The following is a 21,252-nucleotide window of genomic DNA, read 5'->3' on the forward strand; positions in this document are numbered from 1 at the left end:
ACCAGGAGGTGAAACTAGCTAAAACTTCCTGACCAGGAAACCAGGAAGAAGTCACAAATAAGGAGAGAGTTCCAGGCATGGAGAACAGCTGGTGAAAATGTACACAGTTGGGTAATGGAGTACCTGGTCCAAGAAATAGCAAGGAAACCTATGACACTGGATTGTAGCATGCTTAGAGGAGATTGAAGTGTCAGAAAACCAGAAAGGTGTCAGATTATAAAGGATATTAAAAGTCAAACAGAGGATTTTGTATTTGATACTGGCAGTAGTAAGGAACTATATGAATATGTTTAACAGGAGAGTGACATGGTCAGACTTTCACTTTGAGAAGAATAATTTTAAAGCTGAAAGGAGGATGAACCGGAGCAGCAAGAACTTTAAAGCAGAGAGACCAATCAGTAGGCTATTGCAAAAGTCTAGGATTGAGGTGATAAAGCCTTGTATTGATGTCATGTCAGTGTTAGAGGAAAGAGACAGGCTGATATAAAGTATATTACAAAGGTAGAAGGGAAATCATTTGTTAATAGATTGGATATAGATGAGACAGAGAGATTAGTGAAAGATGCGAACTTGAGTTACTGGGAGTACAGTGGTACCCTAAATAATAACTGAAAAGTTTGGAAGAAGGAAGGGGTAAGGGAATAAGATAATGAGTTCAGTTTTAGACATACTGAATTTAATATGTCTAAAAGACATACAGATTAGATATTTAACTGGAGGTCAGCAGATAGTTTAGAATGTAATAACTAAATCTGGGAAGCATCTGCATAGAGATAATAATTGAATACTCAGGAACTGATGAGATCACCAAGCAAAATATTATAGAGGAAGAAAAGAAGGTCTAAGACAGAACCTTGGGGAATGCCCATAGTTATGTGGGTATGACCTGGATAAAGATTCAGAAAAGGAAATTGAGAAGGAGCAGTCATATAGGCAAGAAGAAAAACAAGAGAGATCAAAGTCATAAACCCTAGAATAGACATTATCAAGGAAAAGAGGATGATTGACAGTTTCAAAGGTGTCACAGAGGTAAAGAAGAATAAGGATTGAAATATGCCACTAAATTTGACAAAAGACATCACTGGTAAAGTTAGAGAGCAATTTCACGTTAATAATGAGGTTAGAAGCCAGACTATAGAGAGTTAAGAAGAAAGTGAGAGCAATGAACTGGAGGCACTTATTGTAGATGGCCTTCTGAAGGATTGTAGCACTGAAAGGGAGGAGAGATATAGGGCAATAGCTAATAGGTATGGTTGGATCAAGTGAAGATTTTTCGAGCTTGAGGACACATGGGTGTGTTTGTAGGTAACTGAGAAGCAGACAGCAGACAGGGAAAGACTAAAGATTAATAAGAGGGTAGAGGGGCAACTAGGTGGCAGGGATAGAGTACCGGCCCCGAAGTCAGGAGGACCTGAGGTCAAATCGGGCCTCAGATCAAACACTTGTCACTTCTACTAGCTGTGTGACCATCGGCAAGTCACTTAACCCCAATTGCAAAAAAAAAAAAAAGAGAGAGAGAGAGAAAGAGTAGAGATGATTGATGAGGTGATCTTTTGGAGAAGAAAGAATGAGATTACTTGTGTATATGGGAGAGTTTGACTTGGCTCTTCACCCAAAGGTTGCCACCAAGAATTGAATCATTTCCACCATAGCAACATATATACCAAGTCATTAAGTATTGGTACTTGCATCAGTGGAGACAATTCTGAGACTGACAAAAGCAGATAAAATGTCAGTCAGATGGTAGTAATTGAGCACCTACTATGTGCTAGACACTATGGTAAGTACTGAGGATATGAGGAAAGTAAAAAAAAAAAAGAAAAAAATAGAAAGATTCTATTCTCAAGGAGCTCTTAGCCAGTGAGGGAAACAACGTGCAAAAAACTATGTACAAAGAAAATATATACAGGTTAGACTGGGAGTAGTCTCAAGAGGAAGGCATTGGGGTAGCTAGGTGGCGCAGTGGTTAGAGCTCTGGCCTTGGAGTCAGGAGGAGCTGAGTTCAAATTTGACCTCCGACACATAACACTTACTAGCTATGACCCTGGGCAAACCATTTAACTCCAATTGCCTTGAAAAAAAAAAGAAAAAGAAAAAGGAAGGCACTTTTTTTTTTCTCAGCCAAAGACAAGGTTTAATAAACCACCATATTGGCCAGACTCTTAAAGAATCTGAACATTTGTGAGTTATTGGCTAGGTTCTTAAGGAATCTGAGCACCTTGACGGAGACAATATGTACTTTATATAGAGAAAGACTGTGGCAGTTATCTAGGAAGGATCTTGATGGGAGTGACTGGGAGGTTGAGAATGGAATCTAGATAGGGTCTAGGGTGGGAAGTAGCCAGGGGCCATAGTGAGGTAAGACAATGAAGGGCTAGGCTGCGAGATTGGGCATAGGGGATAACAAAAGGCCAGTTGATGGGACTATAGCCTCAGGGGAATGCCAGAGACCTCTTTGATCAAGTGGGAGAATTCAAGGAGAATCCTTTAGACAAATGGGGCCCAAATTCTTTTTGGGGTAAGAGACAAAGGTATCAGCTTAGGCCCATACTCCATCATTCCCCCTCAAACAAAGGGGACCAAATTCATTTGGGGTTAGGGGCAAAGGTCTTGGCTTCTGAAACTGCTTCTTGCTGGCAAGGGGTGTAGAGCTGTCCCTGCCTCTTTGGGTCCCATTTAAGGGGTCAGACATCAGATCCAGTGGGCTAGAAAGCCTTGTACTCAGTTGGAGGTTGGTAGCCTGAGCAATCATTTGGAAGTTAATAGCTAGGACCCTGGAGGAGACAAACTTGGCAAGGAGGTTAAACAAACAAGGACCAAACAGCCATAAAAAGAGTACAGAGAAAAGACAATTTCCCTAGAGGAAATTAAAGATGACTATGGCAAGGTAAAAACATAGAAGGAAAAGAGCATGTACGATTTCACCTCTTCTTCCACCTGTCCAGTGGAGTGGTCTGGGGCCTTTCAAACAGTAGCCTGAGCTCCTCCAAGGATTCGCAGGTATATTCCCAGCATCTCTGGATACAAGTTGGGCAAACCCAATAGACTTTTCGGATGGTTTCTCCTAACTTACTGCCAATCAAATGGCTTTTAAATAGAAAGGCTATTGTGGCCACTGCCTATAGGCATGAAGGCCATCCAGCAGCCACAGAGTCTAATTGTTTTGAAAAATAAGCCACTGGCCTGGGGTCAGATCCTAAGGACTGGGTTAGGACTCCCAAAGCCTGTCCTCTCCTTTCATCAGCAGCACAGAGTGAAAGGTTTTTCTAGATTGGGTAGAGCTAATGCTTGAGTGGGGTCAATTTAGTTTTCAATGTCTCAAATGCTTTAGCTTGGTCAGGGCCCCACTCTACAGGGAGTGAGTCAATGATGGGGGCAGAGCCCAAACCAAGAACTTCGCCCCTTGCACCAAAGGGAATCTGACTCCCATTTGTCTACAGACCCCATCCCCTCATGTCCCTTTGAAAATCTTAGCCTTACCTTTTAATCTTATTCAGATGCACCTTTGCCCATCACCCTAAAAGAATCTGGCTCCCTTTTGTCTATGGGCCCCAGAAAGGCCTTACTCTGGTCTCAAATGGTTCCTTATGGACTCCCCTTATCTCCCTTTGTCCTAGCCCCACCCTTTGATCTTGTGCAGATGCCTTTCAAACTTCTGCCTTCCTGTGCCCTCCATTAGCTATTCCCATCGTCTATTTAATTTCTCAGACCTTCCAGTCGGAATTCTCACCTAGACCCTTTTCCTAGCCCCTTTCTCTGGACACCCAAAGTTACTTCAGTGTATAAAAATTCCACCATGGCCCCCATTCAGATGCTGAGAACCTCATGCTCAAAAGGCTGAGACTTTCTCAAGCCCGCTCGTCCTGATGGGTGTCACCTAGCCTATGAGATTTATCACTAATAAACTTTTCCTCTGGCTTGAAGAAGATTTGAGTTGAATTCATTCAGCCAGGGCCTAGTACCACAATTTTGGGGTTGCAGCACCCTAAAAGTCCTAGACTTCTTCATAAGGGCCTTGAGTAGAGTCATAAAAGAGCTTAGCAATAAGACCAAAATTAGGGACTTAATGGTCTTGGAGGTGAACAACGGCTTGGGGTGGCATGAGTAGCTTGCCCAGGAATTCCCTGATCCTAACAATTATCTCAACTGTCTCCCACACTTCCAAGGGAACATGGAAAGGTAGATGGGAGGCTTAACTAGAGAATACTGACTCCCCAACTTCACCATCAGGTCCCTTCCCAGCAAAAGGGCAGGGCAAGAGGAGAGCATAAGGAAGTACCAAAACAACAGATCCTCAAACAGGCAGAGGAGATGGTATGTCTGGAGACATCCTTTAGTTTTCCCTTCAATGTCCAGTGTAATTGGTTAAAAAAGAGAATGTAGCCATGATAATGTCAGTAACCTTACCTTCAGCCTTGATTTTTGCCCAGGGCTTGGTGAGGGAAATGGAGAAAATGGGAGTGCTACCAAGCCCCAGGCTCTCCTGTCCTTCCCAGTCTTGAGAAGACTGGAGGATGGGGTACTGAAGGGTGACTCCACCACTTTTCCAACCTTAGTGACAATCCTTCCTCCCTCTGGGGGTGCCCTGGAGGGGCATTCCTTGGACCAGTGGGCCTCTTTGTGGCCCTCACTGCCTGAGTTGATAGAGTAGGAGGAGTTAGTCTTAACTAAGACTGAGAAAGTCTTCCTGAGAAGGTAAGGATTTAGCTGAATCTTGAAGGAAGCCAGAAGGCAAAAATGAAGAGAGTGTCCCAGACATAAGGGGAAGTCAAAGAAAATATCTGAAGTCTGGAGGTAGTGTGACATATTAGGAACCACAAGGAGACCAGTGTCACTGGGTCATAGAGTATGTGGAGGAGGATAAGGTATAAAAAACAGGGAAAGTTCAGAATGTTCACGAAAGGCTTTAAGAGCTAAACAGAAGATTTTATGTTTGATTCTGTAATTAATAGGGAGTCACAGGGGAAATGAAGTAGCACAGTGGATAGAGTGCAGGAACTGGAATCAGAAAAACTCATCTTCCTTAGTTCAAATTTGGCCCTCAGACACTTACTAGCTGTATGACTTTGGGCAAGTCACTTAACCCTGTTTGCTTCAGTTTCCATATTTGTTTAATGAGTTGGAGAAGGAAATAGAAAATTGCTCCAATATCTTGGCCAAGAAAACCCCAAATGGAGTCATGGAAAATTGTACGTGACTGAAATGACTGAATAACAACAACATTAGAATTTACTTAATGGGGCTTGATATGGACAGACCTGTGTTTTAGGAAAATCAATTTGCCAATTAATTTGTGGGTGTATTGAAGTGGAGACAGACTTGAGATATGGAAACCCCAAAGGTTTATTATTGCAACAGTCCAGGTTTGGGTCTTTGGGTTTATCATATTGTAGATTGCTATGCTCTTTTTCTATAACGTAATTTGTTCCTTATCTATAACTCTGATCCATGTCTGATCTATGTCTTAGCCAGTTCCAGATTATTTTGATAACTACTGCTATATAATAGTTTGAGATCTGGCATGGCTAGACTACCTTCTTTTGCATTTTTTTCATTGATTCCCTTGACATCCTTGAGTTTCTGTTTTTCCAGATGAATTTTGTTATTTTTTCTATCTCTATAAAATAGTTATTTTTTTTAATATAGATTGATTGGTATAGCACTAAATAAATAGATTAATTTAGGTAGAATTGCCACTTTTATTATATTGGTTCAGCCTACCCATGAGCAATTATTTTTTTTCCCTGTTGTTTAAATCTGACATTATTTGTGTGAAAAGTGATTTATAGTTGTATTCATATAGTATTTTGTTGTCTACAGTTACTTCAAATGGAATTTTTCTTTTTATCTCTTGCTGATGGACTTTGTTGGTAATATATAGAAATGCTGATGATTTGTGTGGGTTTATTTTGTATTCTGCGACTTTTCTAAAATTGTCAATAATTTCAAGTTGTTTTTTAGTTTATCCTCTAGAATTTTCTAAGTATAACATTATATCATCTGCAGAGAGTGACAGTTTTGTTTCTTGTTGCCTATTCTAGTTTCTTTAATTACTTTTTCTTGATGCTATAGCTAACATTTCTAGTACAAAATTAAATAATAAAGGTGATAATGGGCATCATTCCTTCATCCCTATTGTATTGGGAAGGCTTCCAGCTTGTCTCCATTACAGATAATGTTTGTGGATGGTTTTAGACAACGATTACTTATTATTTTAAGGAAAGCTCCATTTATTCCTATGCTCTCTAGCATTTTTAATAGGAATGGGTACTGTATTTTATCAAAAGCTTTTTCTGTCTCTATCTAGATAATCACATGATTTCTGTTGCTTTTGTTATTGATATGGTCAATTGTGTGGATGGTTTTCTTATTGAACCAGCCCTCCTGGTATAAATCCCACCTGGTTGTAATGTATAATCCTTGTGATATGTTGCTGTAATTTCTTTGCTATTATTTTATTTACAATTTTTGCATAAATATTCGTTAGAGAAATTGGTCTATATATTGCTCTTTTTTTTTTTGGTTTTCCTGGTTTAGGCATCAGCACCATATTTCTCCTTCTTCACCTTTTTTTTTTTCAAGTAGTGTATATAATATTGGGAAGAATTGTTCTTTAAATGTTTGGTAGAACTCACTTGTGAATCTATCCGGTTGTGGGGATTTTTTTTCTTAGTTCATTGATGGCTTGTTTAATTTATTTTTCTAAGATTGGGTTATTTAAATATTTTAGTTCTTTTGTTAATCTGGATAAATTATACATTTTTTGTAAATATTCATCTATTTCATTTTCATTGCTAAATTTATTGGCCTATAATTGGGGAAAATAACTCCTAACAATAGTTTTAATTTCCTCTTCATTGGTGATAAATTCACTTCTTTCATTTTTGATGCTAGTAATTTGTTTTTCTTCTTTCTTTTGTTTAAATCAAGTTAGCTAATTGTTTATCTAGCTTATTGTTTTTTCACAAAAGCAGCTTCTGGTTTTTTTATTAGTTTAATGTTTTTCTTACTTTCCATTTTATTAATCTCTCCTTGGATTTTCAGGATTTCCAATTTGGTGTTTAATTGCAGATTTTTAATTTGTTCTTTTTCTAGCTGCTTTTTTTTAGTTGTGTGCTCAATTCGTTGATCTGCTATTTCTCTATTTTATTAATGTAAGTAATTAAAGATACAAATTTTCCCTAATTGCTGGTTTGGCTGCATTCCATAAGTTTTTCTATGTTGTCTCGTTGTTGTCATTTTCTTTATTGAGATTATATATTGCTTCTCTTTGTGCTCTGACTCACTTATTTTTTAGGATGATTATTTAATTTTCAATTAAATTTAATCTCTTTTCATTGTACATTATTGAATATAATGTTTATTGCATTATGGTCTGAAAAGAATGTATTTACTGTTTCCACTTTTCTGCATTTGGTTGTGAGGTTTTTATGTCCTTATACATGGTCAATTTTTGTGTAGGTGTCACATACTGCTGATAAAAAGGTGTATTTCATATGCTATGCCACTTGATGTATATATGTTTGGTGTTGATATGATTTCATTGTATAGTTTCCTTCCTTATCTTTTTTAATTAGATCTATTTTTGTTTTCCTATGTCTGAAATCATGATTGCTAAGCTTTCTTTGCTACAGCTGAAGCATACTCCAATATTTAACCTTTACCTTGTGTGTATCTCTCTGCTTCAAATGTGTTTCTTATAAACAATATACTGTAGGATTCTGGTTTTTAATCCATTATGCTATCCATTTCTGTTTTATGAGTAAGTTCATCACATTCACATTTATAGTTATGATAACTAACTGTGTATTTCCCTCCAAGCTATTTTTTCACTTGTTTATGCCCCCTCTTTCTTAATTCCCACCCTGACATGTGAACTTCTGATCACTGCCTTCCCCAATCGACCTTCCCTTTTATCAGTCCTCCCTCCCCCTTCTATTATCCTTGTCCCTTTTTACTTTTTATAGGGTAAGACAGATTTCTGTATCCATGTAACTATGTATGTTATTCCCTCCTTGAGCCAATTTTGATGAGAGTAAGGTTTAAGCTTTGCCTATTACCCCTCTATCTTCCCCTCCATTTTATTTTTTTGTATTTTTTTGTATAAATTTATTCATTTTTAGTTTTCAACATTTACTTCCACAAGATTTTGAGTTCCAAATTTTCACCCCATCTTGCCCCTCCCACCCCAAGATGGCATGCATTCTTAATACCCCTTCCCCTACTTTGCCCTCTCTTTTATCTCCCCCCCCTTCTCTTATCCCCTTCCCCTTCTATTTTCCTGTAGGGCAGGATAGATTTCTATACCCCATTTCCTGTATTTCTTATTTCCCAGTTGCATGTGAAAACTTTTTTTTAAAACATGTGTTTTTAAAATTTTGGGTTCCAAATTTTCTCCCTTCCTCCCTCCCCACCCACCCTAATTGAAAAGGCAAGCAACTCAATATAGGTTATACATGTGCAGTTATACAAAACACTTCCATAGTAGACATGTTGTGAAATGATAACTCTATTTCCCTTAATCCTATCCTGCCCCACCCCATTTATTCTATTCTTTCTTTTGACCCTGTCCCTCCTCACAAGTATTTGTTTCTGATTACCCCCTTTCCCAATCTGCCCTGCTCTCTATCATTCCCCTGCTCTATTGCCCCCTTCCCCAGCTATTTTTCCTGTAGGGTAAGACAGATTTCCATACCTCGCTGAGTGTGTATGTTATTCCCCCCTTAAGCCAAATCCTATGAGAATAAAATTCACTCATTCCCTCTCACCTTCTTCCATAAGAGCCTTTTCTTTCCTGTTTTTTTTGTGAGATAATTTATCCTGTTCTACCTCTCCCTTTCTCTTTCTGCTAGTATAATCCCCTCTCAACCCTTAATTTTATTCTCCAGATATGACCCCTTCATCTTAAACTCACCCTATGCCATCTATCTATCTATCTATCTATCTATCTATCTATCTATCTATCTACCTACATATATTTTTTCCCTCCAACTACCCTAATACTGATAAAGGTCTCATGAGTTACAAATATCTTTTCATGAAGGAATGTAAACAGCTCAACCTTAATAAGTCTCTTATGATTTCTCCTTCCTGTTTACCTCTTCATGTTCCACTTGAGTCTGGTATTTGAAAGTCAAATTTTCTATTCAGCCCTATTCTTTTCATCAAAAATGCTTGAAAGTCCTCTATTTCACTGAATGACCATTTTTTCCCCTGATGAATTATACTCAGTTTTTCTGGGTAGGTGATTCTTGGTTGTAATCCTATCTCTTTTGCCCTCAGGAATATTATATTGTATGCCTTGCAGTACTTTAATGTAGAAGGTACTAAATATTATGTTATCCTGATTGTGTTTCTACAATACTTGAATTGTTTCTTTCTGGCTACTTGCAATATTTTCTCCTTGACCTGGGGAACTCGGGAATTTGTCTACAATATTCCTAGGAGTTTTCCTTTGGGGATCTCTTTCAGGAGGAGATCTGTGGATTCTTTCAATTTCTATTTTGCCCTCTGGTTCTGAAATATCAAGGCAGATTTCCTTGACAATTTCTTGAAAGATGATGTCTAGGCTCTTTGATTATGGCTTTCAGATAGTCCAATAATTTTTAAATTATCTCTCCTGGATCTATTTTTCCAGGTCAGTTGTTTTTCCAATGAGAGGTTTCACATTGTTTTCTAATTTTTCATTCTTTTGGATTTGTTTTACAGTGTCTTCATTTTTATTAAGTCACTTACTTCCAATTGCTCTATTCTAATTTTTAAGGAAGTATTTTCTTCAGTCAGCTTTTGGACTTCCTTTTCCATTCAGCCAATTCTGCTTTTTAGGGCATTCTTATCCTCATTGGCTTTTTGGTCCTCTTTTGCCATTTGGGTTATGCTATTTTTTAAGGTGTTATTTTCTTCAGTATTTTTTTGGGTCTCCTTTAGCAAGCTATTGACTTGTCTTTCATTATTTTCTTGCATCATTCTCATTTCTCTTCCCAGTTTTTCCTCTACTTCTCTTACTTGCTTCTCAAAATCCCTTTTGAGCTGTTCCAAAGCCTGGGACTGATTCATATTTTTCTTGGAGGCTTTGGATGTAGGAGCTTTGACTTTGTTGTCTTCTTCTGGTTGTATGTTTTGATCTTCTTTGTCACCAAATAAGATAATATAGTCTGACTCTTTTTACTAGGTTTGCTCATGATCCCAGCCAAGAGTCTGCTTCCAATGTAGAAAATGTACTGTCCCAAGCTTCGGGGGTTTGTACAGCTGTTTTCAGAGATACTTCTAAGGACCTGTAAATTTTAAGTTCTTCCAAGGTGGCATGAGAAGGGGTGAGGTGTTTACTGCTCTCCTGGCCTGGCCTTTGATCTATGACTGACCACAAGCATTCTTTTCTGTCTTGGAACTGTGAGGAGAATATCCTCTCCATTGCCACTACAATCTCCACCATGCCAGTGCTCCTCCTTGCACCAGGACTGCTACCCAGAACTGTGACCCAGATCCAAGCATGGGCAAAGCAAGAGATTTTTGCCTCAGCACTGGCAAAGAGATCCCTGCAGTCCCCCTCTGATCAGTTACCCGATTTCCCCTCAGTCTGTGGGCTGTAAGCTAAGGAGGCAGCCACCGCCCCAGGGCCACACTGACTTGGGAAATGAGGCTGAGACCTCTTTTCTCTCTCACCATAGAAACAGACTTTTCCCACTGACCTTCTAAGTTGTCTTTGGTGTTCATGGGTTGAGAAGTCTGGAAACCGCCACAGCTGCCCACAACTCAGTCCTCCAAGGCCTGCTCCAAGTTCACTGCAGCCTGTGCACCCATGCTCAATTGCACTCCTTTCCCTACCCGGCAATATACCTTTCTGATCAACCATCCAGCCTGTCTTGGGCTGGAAATTTGCTTCACTCTATCTTTTTGTGGGTTCTGCTGCTTTAGAATTTTTTAGAGCCATTTTTTTACATGTTCCTTTTACAGGTATTTGGAGGGGTTTGGGGGAATGCTCAAGCAAGTCACTGTTTTCACTCCGCCATCTTGGCTCCACACCCCTTCCCCTCCATTTTAATAGTTCTTTCATGCCTCTTTAATAATGGGATAATTTATCCCATTCAATTTCTTCCCTCCCTCTTCTTCCAGTGTGATTTTCTTTCTCATTCGTTATTTTTTTTGAGAGGGACTTCATCCCATCAAAGTCACCTCATAGCCACACTGTCAGTCTATATATACACCTTCCAATTGTTCTTATAGTAATAATATTCTTAAGATTTGGAATACTATCTTTCCATATAGAAATATAAACAGTTAACTTTCTTGAATTTGTCATATTTTTTTATTTCTTGTTCTTTTTCACCTTTTTATGTTTCCCTTGAGTCTTATATTTGAAGGTCATTTTTTTTATTCAGTGCTGGTCTTTTAATTAAGAATGTTTGAATGTCCTTTATTTTGTTAAATATCCATTTTTTTTCCTGAAAGATTGTTTTCAGTCTTGCTGGGTAGGTGATTCTTGGCTTTAATCCTAACCACTTTGTCTTCCAATGTATCATATTCCAGGCTTTTCAGTTCTTAAGTGGAAGCTGCCAAATCCTGACTGTAGTTTCATGATATTTAAATTGTTTCTTTTTGGCTGCTTGCAGTATTTTCTCCTTGTTCTGTGACCTCTGAAATTTGGCTTTGATGTTCTTGAGAATTTTCATTTTGAGATCTTTTCCAGGCAATGATTGGTAGATTCTTTCAATTTCTATTTTGCCATCTGGTTCCAATATATCAGGGTAGTTTTCTTTGATAATTTCTTGAAAAGTGTTGTCCAGGACTTTTTGTTGGATCATGGCTTTTAAATATTCTAATAATTCTTATATTATCTCTCCTGGATCTATTTTATAGGCCAGTTTTTTCTTCCAATGAGAAATTTCACATTTTTTAAGCTTTTATTGATTTTATCTTATTTAATGTCTCGTAGAATCATTAGCTTCCATTTGCTCAATTCTGATTTTTAAGGCATTATTTTTTTCAGTAAACTTTAGCCTTTCATTTTCCATTTGGCCAATTCTATTTTTTAGGAGTTATTTTTCTCAGTAAATTTTTGTATATGTTTTCCCATGTTATTGACCCTTTTTTTTAATCATGATCCTCTTGCATTAATCTCATTTTACCCCCAAATTTTTCTTTTACTTCTCTAATTTGCTGTTAAAAGTCCTTTTAAAGCTTTTCTGGGAATCCTTTATGGCCAGAGACCAGATTGCATTTTTCTTTGCGGCTTCACATGTAGCCATTTTGACACTATTGTCCACTTCTAAATTTATGCCTTGATTCTCCCTGTCACCATAGTAAATTTCTATAGTCAAAGTCTTTTTTGGTTTTTGTTCATTTTTCTGCCTTTTTTTTGTGACTTCATGTTCCTTTGTGAGAGTGGAGCTCTGGTCCTACTGTCCCAACCTATTTATTCTGAGGCTTAGGGTCGTACTTCTGGATTTTACTGGGCTTCAAGGCTCAACTGCTTGCTTTTACTGCAGTGTGGGTTACCCCTCTAGTTTCTGTGGGGGGTAGGTGGGTGGGTGGAGCTTCTTTATTGGCCTCACCTGAGTGTGGGGTTTAGCTGCTGATTTACCCCAGGGGCTGGATCTTTATTTTGGGTTGCTATGCTGACAGAGTCTTTCTGTTGGCTGGCATTGTAGGAGAGATCTTGTTGCTGTTCTGGGCAGGGGTAGGGTCTTGTTGCTTGGTTGCTATGGAAACAGGGTCTCTCTGCTGGCTTGCTGCCCTAGGACAGGGCTTCACTACTGGTCAGCAATGGGGTCAAGGCCTGTCTGGTGACTTGTGCTGAGGGTGGGTGGCTAGCATGGGACCTTGCACTGTTCAGATTACTCAGTTGCTAGGGGACTGCTGGTTTGTAGAAGGACCAGACCTTACTAGTGCATTGCCCCAGGCTCAGAGCCTTGCTGCAGGCCTCCTGCTGTGAGGCTGGCTGCTGCTGCTCTTGAACCTCCCTCCCCTCCTACCTCAGTGCCACTGACCTTTCCTCAGTGCTGCTTCCCTGCTTTAAGACCAATTCTGAGGTAGTTTTCTAGTTGTTTGGAGGGGAATTTTGGAGGGTTTCAGAGGGTTTCTTCCTTACTATGCCATCTTGGCACCAGAAGTGTGAATTAATGTTGAATAATAAAAATTCTGACATTTAAATAATTCTTGATTTTGTTTAAATCACTTGATGCATATAAATACCTTATGAGACAGGGAGTATGGAACAGAAAAACTCCTTACATGGAAATTAAAGCCATGGTCTTGGCCTTATTGGGATTTTGAATTTAAGAATTTAGTTAATCAGACACTGAGAAATCATATACATTTAAAGGTAAGAAATCATTTGGTTCAATCCATTTATTTTTATAGATGAAGAAATAGAGACCTAGAGAATAACAATGACTTAATGAATCAATGTTGTTATTGTTGTTTTCATTTGTCCTTGGTTTTCAAAAAGGACCAATGTGATGTCTTAACTTTCGAGTGAATTGGATTTCAGTGAGGCAAAATTGCACAAAGTCATGAGCCTCACTCTCTTCCAGATTCATTAAGGTCCAGTGGCAAGACAAAAGTCAAGATGACCAGCAATAACCTGGAATGCAGTGGATGACCTCAGTGTTGTTGATGTCTGACCAAGCTCCAAGTGCTCCATAACACCTGCTTCTGCCTCCTTCATGGACATTGGAACAAATTGTTCTCATCTTCCCATTCAGCCAGTAGAAGTCTTCACATGCTTGGGGTGAACATTCCCCTAACTCACCAATAGGTTTTAGGACTATTAGCTACCCTCAATCTGGTTTAGCCTTTCTACTAGGACAGCTTTGCCAGGGCATGGCCAGTGCATATGCTATGGCTTCTTGGAGCCACAAGTGAAAATTGGGTAAGAGATGGCCATCAAAAGTGGAGGAGAAATCTCACACTGGAGGTGCTAATACTCGCTGAATATCTCATAAGATTATCTCATACACCTCCAACTGGAAGGAAATTCATAAGCCATCTAGTCCAACCCTTTGATTTTATAGATGAAGAAACTGAGGGTCAGGGAGGTGAAATGGATTCTTCAAAGACTCAGAGGAAGTTAAGTATCAGAAGTGAGATTTGAACTCAGATCTTCTGACTGCATAGATAGTGTTCTTCACTGTCATACTCTGATTCTTTGACTTGCCTTCACACAATTCATAATTGGTCAATTCAAGGACTCCTGAATTTCAACCCAAAATTTTTGGAAAGTACATTCATTATGCCAATGTAACAACAAACAAACAAACAAGCAAAAAAAAACTTGATTTTTTTTCTTCATTTTTTTTCCCTTGAAGTTTTATTCTCTATAGAGAATTCATGGAAAGATGGTGACCAGAATTACACATGATAAGATGGCTTGGTTGGGTAGCAATATGATTGATGACAGGAGTGCCCCAACAGAGAGATAATGAATCCGTCAGCAGATAAATGCAATAAAATGTTAATGAAAACTTTTATTCTCATTCTATTTTGAACAAGGATCTTTAGTATGACAATGTAGGCACCACATGCCTATTTCACTCTGAGCAATGTAACAATGAGGTGCTATAATAGATGAAAATATAAACCCCCCAAAAATGATAAGAGAACTGGCCATAGATTTGTGGAGTTATATTCGTGCATGTATGCATACCCTAGGGGGATAATCTCAAATGAAGAAATGAGATGTTTATCCAGAACACTACTATTGCAGATAGACTGCCACATATCATTGAGCAAATTAAAGCCACTTGGAGATTTAGCTTTTGTTGGAGATGTGAAGTCCATGGATTCCCAAAAAGACATCAGTCGAGGTCACACTGGGCATTTGAAAGTGATGCAAGGGTTAAGGGTTAAGACTACAGGCCAGATTTCTAAGTTGATTAAATAAATAAAGAAAGAATAAGTATGCATGTATATTGGATAAGATTTTGAACAGGCTAAGGCAGCTTGGTGGCACAGGGAATAGAATGCAGGTATTACAGTCAGGAATACCTGAGCTCAAATCCAGCCCGAGACACTTACTAGCTTTGTGACTTTCTATCTGCCTCAGATTCGTTTTTTATGAAATTAGAATAATAATAGGACCCATCTCTTGGGGTTGTTGTGAGTATTATAAAATGAAATCATATGTATAAAGCACTTTGTAATCCTTAAAGTTCCAAATACAAGGGTTAGCTATTATTAGCTATCATTACAAGGCAAAAAAAAAAACCACACATCTGGAATAAGTGGATGATATAAAATTGGGAGGGTTAACCAAGAGAGAGCCCATATACTCCTCTTGAGGCCTAGCATTATCAGGGAAAGCGAGGAAGGCTCCCAGCATCTTAGGTAGACTCAGCTATACCACTGGGAATATAAAAGAGGGCACAGACAAAAAAGCCCATGACTTAAAAGAATGAGCAAGCATGAGTGAATTATGAGCTCCGTGACTGGAAGAGATATCCTCACCATGAAGTCACAGACCCATTAGAGTGTGTATTAGAAAGTGAGAAGAGAACATAAGCTCATCTAATCCAATTCCATTATTTTACAAAAAAGGAAACTGAGGCCCTACAAGTTGAAGTGACTTACCTAGGGTCAGGAAGCAATAAAACAACAGAGCTAGAGTAAGGATGCAAATTTTCTGACCCCATAAACAGGGGTCATTCCCATATGTTCCACTGGTTCACAATTAGACTTGGATATAAAATGCATTGACACATCCCTGAATCATCTTTCATTTAAAATTAACTTATTCACTAAACAATAAAAAGTTATTTCCTAGGTTTCCAAAAAGACTCCACAAAGGATGTATGCCCAAAGATAAGGTACTCAAATATCTAAGTTTTAAATATCATCTTTCATCCAAAAAGAACAAAAAGTAAAAGCAGCTCACTTGTCTTTCAAAATTAATGCCTCCTTTGCAAGTGGAAATTTTCTCACAAAAAGAGAGAGGGGAACCTTATATTTTCATCTGTATTTCTCCATATGATGTATCTATGATTGTTTCCAATAATAGTTGTGATCCTCAAACAAGTAGAAATTAATCTGTCTACATAAGCTGTCAGACTTCACTTTAAAGTTGGAGCTTTCAGTAATCAGTGAGTATCCTCCAGAAGTTTAATTATGGACCTTGAGTGGATACAAGTAACACTTAAGTCCCTAGTGATGCTGTGGTTTAGATGAAAACAGTCTCCCAAACACAAAGCCAAAGAAGATGCAGATTTTCACTCTGCAAATTAACCAAGAATGATTATACAAAAGCAAGTGGGAAATCCAGGTTACATTTTAAACATAGATATGCGGAGCTTAAAGAATCTGTCACAGTGACAGATGGACAGTAATTTAAGCACCAGGTGGAGTGAAAAGAGTGATAAATTTGGAGTTAAGAAGCTTGGGTTCAAACTTTAGCTCTGTCATTTGTACTGTAACCTTGAATCAGATATTCCACCTCCTTGGGACTCATTTGCCTCATCCATGAAATGAAGTAGTTGGATTCAATGATCTCTTGCATCATTTCCAGTTCAGATTCTTTATAATTGAAGGAACGTAAATTTCACTTTTCTGAGCCCCAATTGATGAATTAGTCAATGAACATCTATTAAGGCCCTACTCTGTGTCAGACAATAGCCTAGACACTCAAACATGAAGCAGTCTCTGCCTTCAAAGAACATACATTGCTTTGAGAGAGGCAGTGTGTAACTATAAACAATACATACAAAATAAATTACAAGGCAATTTTTTTGGGACAGAGGTCATGCAATTAAAGATGGAAAGGACCTTAAAAGTTATCTCTAACAACCCTCTCATTTTATAGATGAAGAGCTGTGGTCTAGAAATTAAATGCTCATTCTTAGTTCTTGAAGAGGACCAATGACATCATGAGGGTGACGACTTGACTTGGGCACTAATTGGATTTAGGTGAGACAGAGCTGTGCAAAGTCATCAGCCTCACTCTGTCCTTCAGAGTCATTGAGGTCCAGTGGCAAGACAAAGGTCAAGACAACTATCAGATACAAAGTTGCAGAAGGGACCCAAGCCAGAAATCAAACTCAGGTTCAATAACAATAATCTCAGGGCCTATTACACAGTTATACTGCCTCCCAGGAAGTCACTTAGCAATTATGGGGGATCAATAAAGGCTTAAGTTTCTCTATCTATAATATAGGGATAATAATACTTCAATAGTAATCAGTTGAAAGCTGCTTTATTATGCTTTCACTATATGTGATTGATTCTAAGTAGCAAAGATACAAACAACAACCACAGATATTCCTGCCTTCCAGAAGGTTATGTTTCCCTGTAATATTAGTATACATGTGTGTATGTGTGTGTGTATACACACATATAAACATACATACATACACACATAAACACAAAATATACAAATACATATACACATGCATATATATACACACATACAGGGTATATGTGTATACTCATACATGTACACATATGCACATACACATGAATACACATACAACACACACATGATGTGTATATGCATGCACAAATACATGCATATATGTGCCAAGGAATCTGAAAAGGGAGAAAACACATTTCTTTCAATTCTATATCAATTAGCAAATTAAAAAAAATTATCTGCCTCATAGGGTTGTTGTGAGAACAAAATATTTGATTGATTATTGTCCTTTGCTTTTGAAGAGGACCAAAATGGCATCACTATGTTGAAGTCGAGGTACACTGTGTCCAATGGTGGATGATCAGACCAATATGAGCTTGGAAGGCTCTACAACAGGTTGGGTACAAGTAGTCTACATGAATCTTTGAGGTGGAGATGTCTCTGAATTTGCACATCTCATGTTTCTTTTCAGCTATTGCAATTCTGCTTCACTCATGCAACATAGTGCATTCTTTGATGTGGGCATACCGTGCTGGGTGGTCTTATGTAGTATCTCCCATGTCATGCAATCAATCCCAAAGTTCTTCAGAGAGAACTTGAGAAGATCCTTGTATTGCTTCTTTTGACTTCCATGTTAGTGCTTGCCTTATATGAGTTCTCTGTAAAATAGTCTTTTATTCAAATGCATGTTTGCCATTCTAACAGTGTGGCCAGCCCATCAGAGTTGTGCTCTCTGCAGTAGAATTTGAATGCTTGACAGTTTAGTTCAAGAATGGCCTGCAGTGTATGGTGCCTTATCTTGCCAGGTGATCTTCACAATCTTTCTAAAACAATTCAAATGGAAACAATTCACTTTCCTGGAATGGTGCTGGTATATTACCCAGGTTTTACAGGCATACAACAATAAGGTCAACACAATGGCTTTTTAGACCTTCAGTTTGGTAGGCAGTCTAATACCTGCTCTCTCCCACACTTTCTTTTGGAGCCTTCCGAATACTGAACTAGCTCTGGCAATAATGCATCAGCCTCACCATCTATATGTAAGTCCCGGGAAAGTGTACTGCTAAGATAAGTGAATTTATTCATAGCATTCAATATTTCTCCATTTGATGTAACCAGTGGTTCCATGTGTAGATGGTGTAGTGCTGGCAATTGGAAAACTTGTGTTTTCCTAGTGTTAATTGTTAAACCAAAATTAGTACAAGCACCAGATAATCAATTCATCCTTTGTTACATCTTGGTCTCAGAGGCTTCATTGAGTACACAATCATCTGAGAACAAAAAAAATCATGTACCAACACTTTAGTCTTGACTCATAGCCTTTTCAAGTTACATAATTTACCATCATTGCAGTAGCTAATCTTGGTGCCATTTTTGTCTTTGTTGAAGATGTCTGACAACACTGTTGAAAACATAATACTAAAAAGCATGGGAGCAAGCACACAGCCCTGCTTCACCCCACTGCTGACTAGGAAAGCGAAGAGAATAATGTCCATTACTGAGAACCTATGGAAGCATGCCATTATAAAACTCAAATTATAACATAATTTTCTACAAGTCTTCACAATGACAGTATCAAAATCCTTGGTTAGATCAACAAACATTGTATACAGACATCTATTCTACTCCTGGCATTTCTCCTAGAGTTGTCAGACAGCAAACACCATATCAGCTGTTACTCAGCTATTTCTGAAGCCACACTGGCTGTCAGGTAGATGACCATCTTCCAGGTGAAGGATCAGCCTATTAAGGAGGACTCTGGCAAGAATCTTGCCAGCAATTACTAAGGCAGAGACTGCACTATGATTGTCACAGGACAATCTATTTCTTTTACCTTTATACAGATGGACAATGAAGGCATCCTTGAACTCCTGGGAGATAATCTCCTCTTGTTTTATAATCCTGAGAATTTCAGTCAGTTTTTGTATGAGCAGTGGATCCCCTGCATTGTAAATCTCAGCTGGAATAGAATCAGCACCAGGCACTTTGCCACATGAGAAGAGCCAGATGGCCCTCAAATCCTCATCTTCAATGGGAAGTTTGACTGAAAAGTGATTAAATTCAACACGAGGTATATGGTCAATGACTTCAGCATTGATTGATGATGGTCTGTTAAAACAACATGGGGATGTTCAGCCCATCTCTCCAGGATCATGTCCTTATCATTAGTCAATGTGGTTCCATCAGCATTTAGTGGTTAAGATGCACACTAAGTCTTTGGTCCATAAATAGCCTTCAGGGTATCATAAAAGTGCTTTGGATTGTAACTGTTGGTATAAAATGGAATTTCATCTGCCTTCTTACTGAGCCAAGAATACTGCATCTCTCTAAGTATCACTTTCATTCTACTTTTGATGTAGTTAAATGCTGCCTTCTTAGAGATGAATAAACTATCCTGTTGGTAAATCCTGTGGAGTTCTCTTTCATTTAGCGGCTTCTGAACTTCTCCATCATTTTTACCAAGCTGACCTTGACATTTGCCTGTGTTCTTTTCCAAATGAGTAAATGCAATGTTGTACATCAAATTTCTGAAAGCAGCCCACTCATTTTCTGTTCCACTGTTTCCAACTGCATGTTGACTTAGCTTTCCCTCCAAGTTAGCAACAAATTATTACCACTAGGAGAAGCATTCATCTTTTGACATTAAGTCTCCTAGTAGTTGTCTTGCCTTGGGGTCACTGCTTCCTTTGAATGTGAGTATTTAGCTTGGAAAAGACAGGTCTATGACTGGTCAAGCACTCTGTACCACACATCACCCTTGTCACTTTTACCTTTGTCACTGTCTGTCTCTTCTCCTTAAAATGACATAGTCTATTAAATGCCAACGTTTGCTTGGAGTAAGAACCACAACCTTTTATGGCATTTTGATAAATGGAAGACAGTGTTGGTGACGAGAAGATTATGCAATGTGCAAGTTTTCAATAGTAAGTGATCATTGCTGAATTGGACTCCATTTCTCCTAAGGACTTTCTGCCATGTCTCATAATCTATGATTACTCCTAGATTAAAGATGCCCAGAAATACAAGTTTATCTTCTTTCAGGGTTTTGATGATGGTTTCAGGGTATTCACACAATTTTTATTTAACTTCATCAAGGCTTGTCATGGTGGGAGCATACACACTGATGAGGGTGGCAAGGCACTTTCCTGCAAATATAAATTGTGTTGCCATGAGCTTGTTGTTCCCTCTTTTGGGGAGGCATTCAAACTTGTGGAATAGATTAGTTCTGATTGCAAAACCTATGTCAGCCTCTCAGTGCTCCTTTTCACTCTGGCCACTCCAGAAACACATGTATCCACCTTTGACTTTGGCAAGGTAGGCTACATTTGTCAGCCTTGTTTCACTAAGAGCTGCCATTTAAATGAGATACATTCTCGGTTCTCTAGTGACAAGATCTGTTTGTCTTTCAGACCTATTGGATTTCATGTTTTGCATAAGTGTGAACATATTCCCTACATCAATGATGAGTGGACTCAAATTTGTAAAAGTTGCACATTTGTGTGTGTGTGTGTGTGTATTCAACTATAGGGTATTATCCCAGCTTGCTGAGGGAAGCAGGCCAGGACTGGGTGAAACAGAAAATTTTAGGGCACCTTTCTCACTCCAAGAGGTGAGCAGTGTGGTCCTTCAAAAATGCTATTCAGTTCTCAAGAGTTGCAAGTGTTACCTTCCTTTGCAGGGATGTAAACAGTTTCCCCTTACTAATAACATGTTGTTGTTTTTGTCACTTTTACCTTTTTATGTCTCTCTTGAGTCTTGTATTTGAAGATCAAATTTTCTGCTGAGCTCTGGTCTTTTTATCAGGAAGTTTGGAAGTCCCCTGTTTAATTGAATATCCATTTCTTCCCCTGAAAGATTATGCTCATTTTCACTGGGTAGTTGATCCTTGGTTCTAATCCAAGCTCCTTTGCCTT

The sequence above is a fragment of the Phascolarctos cinereus genome, unplaced genomic scaffold (genome assembly GCF_003287225.1).
Source record: "Phascolarctos cinereus isolate Bilbo 61053 unplaced genomic scaffold, phaCin_HiC Scaffold_2;HRSCAF=192, whole genome shotgun sequence".
NCBI lineage: Eukaryota > Metazoa > Chordata > Mammalia > Diprotodontia > Phascolarctidae > Phascolarctos > Phascolarctos cinereus.